Source organism: Carlito syrichta, unplaced genomic scaffold (genome assembly GCF_000164805.1).
Source record: "Carlito syrichta isolate Samal-C Ts95f unplaced genomic scaffold, Tarsius_syrichta-2.0.1 Scaffold66846, whole genome shotgun sequence".
Classification (NCBI taxonomy): domain Eukaryota; kingdom Metazoa; phylum Chordata; class Mammalia; order Primates; family Tarsiidae; genus Carlito; species Carlito syrichta.
This window is the reverse complement of record NW_007010942.1, coordinates 15,988-21,316: the sequence shown is the minus strand read 5'-3', so window position 1 is coordinate 21,316 and position 5,329 is coordinate 15,988.

Sequence of the window (5,329 nt, the reverse complement as noted above, 5' to 3'; positions counted from 1 at the left end):
CAAAAATGGGCAAAAATTATGAATAGACACTTACTAAGAAAACACACAAGAAATCAATAAACATATTTTTAAAATTCTCAAATCGCTAATCATCAGAGAAATGTAGATTAAGATCACAATGAGATATCATCTCATACCAGTCAGAATGGTTATTATTAAAAAACCAAAGAGCAACATATATTGGCATGGATGCAGAGAAAAGGAAAAGAACACTCATATTGTAAACTAGTTCAACATTTAAGGAAAATGGAAAGGAGATTTCTCAAAGAACAAACAGTAGAACTACCATTTGACCCAGCAATATCACTACTGGATATCTGCCCAAAGGAAAATAAGTCATTATATATAGAGATATATTTTAAGCCTGCACTTGTATATTCATTGCAACATTATTCACTTTATCAAAGTCATGGAACCAACCAAGTGCCCATCAACAATCAACTGGATAAAGAAAACTAGTATATATATACCATGGAATATTACACAGCCATAACAAAGGACAAAATCAGGTCATTTGCAGGAACATGGATGGAACTGGAGAACATAATCATAAATGTACTTACCCAGAAACAGAAAACCAAATGCTACATGTACTCACTTGTATGTGGGAGCTGAATGGTCACAAGAATGGAAAAATAGACACTGGGGACACTAAAAGGGGGGAGGCAAGAAGGGACATTAGACACCAGAAGTTATCTATTGAGTACAGTGTCTACTATCTGGGGAGTGAGGTCACCTGAGGTACAATCCCCACCAGTATGCAATACACCCATGTAATAAACATGCAGTTGTATCCCCAAATCTAAAATAAAACAAAATAAAGATAACTAGTGTTGGAGAGGAAGTGGAGAAATAGGAAAACTTATATACTGTTGGTGAAAACAGTATGAAGATTACTCAGAAAACTAAAAAGAAAACTGTTATATGATTCAGCAATATCACTTTGGGAGTACATCCGAAACAGTTGATATCAGGATCTTGAAGGGGTGTCTGCACTCCCATGTTTATTGCAGCACTATTCATAGCAAAGATATGGAAACAACTCAAATGCCCATCGACACATGAATGAATGAGTAAAATGTCTTACATGCACACTCTGGAATATTACTTGTCATTTAAAAATAATAAAATCCTACCATTTGTGACAGCACGGATGAACTTAAAGGACAGTATGTTAAGTGAAATAAGCCAGCTTTAGAAAGGTAAATATTGCATGGTTCCAATAATATGAGATATTTAAAATAAACCCATAAAAGCAGAGAATAGAAAGGTGATTGTCAGGGGTTGAGGGGAGGAGGAAATGGCGATATGTTCCTCAATGGTTATAAAATTTCAATTATGCAAGAGTAATAGTGTCTAGACAGATCTCTGGAACAGAATAGTGCCTATAGTTAACAATATGTTCTTATGCATTTTAAAATATGTTAAGATGATAGTTCGCATGTTAATTGTTCTTATTACAAACACACACACACACAAAGAAACTTTTGAAAGTGATAAATATATGTAATTTCTTGATTGTGGAAATGGCATCATGGGTATATGTATACATTCAAACTCATCAAAATTTATACATTAAATATGTACAATTTAGGTATATTAATTGTATATATATAATACAATATAATATAATATATTATTATATTAACTATATTCATATTTAAGAAAATAAAATATGAATAGACCTATAACAAGTAAAGAGGTTGAATGAGTAATCAATAACTTCCCAACATATAAAAGCCCAGAACCAGATGAATTTACTGGTGAATTCTACCAAACACATAAAGAAGAATTAACACTAATCTTTCTCAAATACTTTGAAAATTGAAGAAGAGGAAATACTTTCTAACTCATTCCACTAGTCTTGAATTACATTGATTTCAAAGCAAACAAAGAGACTACAATACACTAAACTACAGATCAATATCTTTAATAAATTTTAAGACAAAAATTCTCAATAGAATACTAGCAAACTGAATTCAGCAATATTATTAAAAGAATTATACACCATAACCAAGTGGGATTTATTCTTGGAATGCAAGAATGATTCAATATATGAAAATAAATAAATTTGATAATCACATTAACAAAATGAAGGGGGAAACCCCAGATAATTATTTCAATTGATGAAGAAAAGCATTTTAAGAAGTTCAACAATGTTTTTATGTAAAAAACAGTTAACAAACTGAGGATAGAAGAAAATTATTTCAACATTATAAAAGCCATATGTAACAAGACCACTGCTAACATAGAAAGTGGTGAAAACTGCAAGATCAGGAACAAGGAGATCAGGAGCAAGACATGGGTTCCCCTTTTGCCACTTATTTTCAACATAGTGCTGAAAGTTCTAGGCAGAGCGATTAGGTAAGAAAAAGAAATAAAAGTCATCCAAATTGGAAAGGAAGAAGTAAAATTAACTCTATTCACAAATGACATGATCTTATATGTTAGAAAACTATAACAAAGCCAAAATAATTTTGAAAAAAGAAGAAAAATTAGAGGAATCACACTTCCTAACTTCAAAACTTACTATAAAGCTACAATAATCAAAATAATTCGGTACTGACATAAAGACATAAATATAAACCAGTGGAATAAAATAGAGATTCCCATAATAAACCCTTGCGTATATGGTCAAATTATTTTAGACAAGTATATTGAGACAATTCAATGGGGAAAGGACAGTCTTTTCAGCAAATGATATTGTGTAAACCACGTATCTACATAAAAATGGATAAAGTAGTGCCATTACCTTTCAGCAAATATAGAAATTAACTTAAAATGGATCAAAGAACTAAATGTAAGAGCTATAACTATAAAACTTATTTTATTTTATTTTATTTTAAAGATATGGGGTACAATTCAGGGTTAGGTAAACAAACGATTACGCAGGTACTCTTGTTGATGAGATGTGCCCCTCCCTCCCCTAACAGTCTCCCTCAACTACCAATCCTACCTTTCCCGCTTCTCTGGCGAGTTCTCACTATTGCCAATCCCTTTCTTACAGTATTATGGTAATTGTTCAAGTTCCACTTATGAGTGAGAGCATATTGTACTCTGTTATTTGTTTCTGTGATAGATCACTGAGTATGATTGACTCCAATCCATCCAAGTTGCTGCGAAGTCCATATGTTTGTCCTTCTTTATGGCTGTATAATATTCCATTGTGTATATGTACCACATTTTTTAAATCAAGTCCAGCTTTGAATGGCAGCATGGTTGGTTCCATGTTTTTGCTATTGTAAATAGATCTGCAACAAACATACGTGTGCAGGTATCTTTTTTGTAGAATGATTTGAGTTCCTCTGGGTATATTCCCAATAGAGGAATTGCTGGGTCATGTGGAAGGACAATTTCTAGTTCTTTCAGAAATTGCCACACTGTCTTCCAAAGAGGTTGCACTAGTTTGTATTCCCACCAGCAGTGTTAGCAGTGTAAAGGTGTTCTTTTTCTCCACATTCTTGTCAGCATCTGTTGTTGTTTATTAATGATGGCCATTCTTACTGTGGTTAGTTGGTATCTCAATGTGGTTTTGATTTGCATTTCTCTGATGATGAGTGAGGCTGAGCACTTTTTCATGTGTCTGTTGGATGCCCATATATCTTCTTTCAAGAAATGTCTATTCATGTCTTTTGCTCACTTTTTAATGGGGCTGTTTGTTTTTTTTTTCCTTTTGGAGCATTTGAGTACCTTGTAGATTCTAGATGTTAGGCCTTTGTCAGATATACAGTTGGCAAATATTTGTTTCCCATTCAGTGGGCTGCCTCCCTGCTTTCTTGACAGTTTCTTTTGCTTTGCAGAAGTTCTTCAGTTTGATGAGGTCCCACTTGTCTATCTTATTTCTTGTGGTATGAACACTGAAGATGCTGGTCAGGAATTGGTTGCCAGTTCCAATTTCCATAAGGGTGTCTCCTGCATTTTCTAAGATTCTTTTAGTTTGAGCTTTTATGTTTAGATCTTTGATCCATTTAGAGTTAATTTTTGTGTATGGTGATAGGTAGTTTTAATCTTCTGCATGTGATCAGCCAGTTTTCCCAGCACCATTTACTGAATAGGTTCTCCTCTCCCCAGGAGTTGTTGTTGGAGGTTTTGTCAAAGATGAGTTGGTTGAGAAATTGAGACTTTCCTTCCAGAATCTTAAATGAAAACATAGAGAAAAACTTCATAACATTGGATTTGATAATAATTTTTTTCTTGGATACAACACCAAAAGCACACCCATTAAAAAAATAAAATAAAATGATCTTAATCAAAATTGGATTTTTATTTGTATCTAGAGACACCATCAAGAGTGAGAAGCCAACCCACAAAATGTAAGAAAATAGTTGCAATTAATATTTGTTAAAAGACTAGTATCGAAAATATGTGATGAAACCCTGTAACTCAACAACAAAAATGCAAACAATCCAATTCAAAAGTAAACAAGGAACTTAGACATTTCTCTAAAGAAGATATACAAGTGGCCAATAAGCATGTGAAGATTCTTGACATCACTAGACATTAGGAAATGCAAATAAAATTAACGATTAGATACCACTGTGTACCCTTTTGGATGGCTATTATATTTTTTAAAACACACTAAACCTCCACAAAAATGCAAATTAAAATCATAATAATATATCATCTCACACCTGCTAGAATGGTTATTATTAAAAAGATGAAAGAAAAGAAATGTTGGTGAAAATGTGGAGGAACTTTAACCTTTGCACATTGTTTGTAGAAATGTAAAATAGTACATCCATTATTAAAAATAGTATAGAGTTTCTTCAGAAATTAAAAATAAATTTACTATATGATATAGAAATCTCAGTGGCTCAGCCTGTAATCCTGCACCTTTGGGAGGCTGAGGTGAGTGGATTGCGTGAGCCTGCAGGTTCGAGGCCCGCCTGGGCAACTTGGCAGGACCTCATCTCTACAATAAATAAAAAATTAGCGGGGTGTGGAAGCGCATACCTGTAGTTCCAACTACTTGGAAGGCTGAGGCGGAAGGATCGCTGGAGCCCAGCAGGTCGAGGCTGCGGTGGCCAGGAGCAGCCACTGCACTCCAGTCTGGGCGACAGAGTGAGACTCCAACTCAAAAAAAAAAAAAAGAAAAAGAAATCCCAGTACTTGGTATATATCCCAATGAAATAAAATTAGTATGTGAAAGAGATGTCTGTACTTGCATGTTTATTGCAGCATTATTGACAATAGCCAAGGTATGAAATGAGCTTAAGAGTCCATCAAAGAACAAATGGACAAAGGAAAATGTCATATATATACATAATGGAATACTATTCAACCTTTAAAATAGAAAGAAATCTTGTCAATGGATGAACTTGAAGGGCCT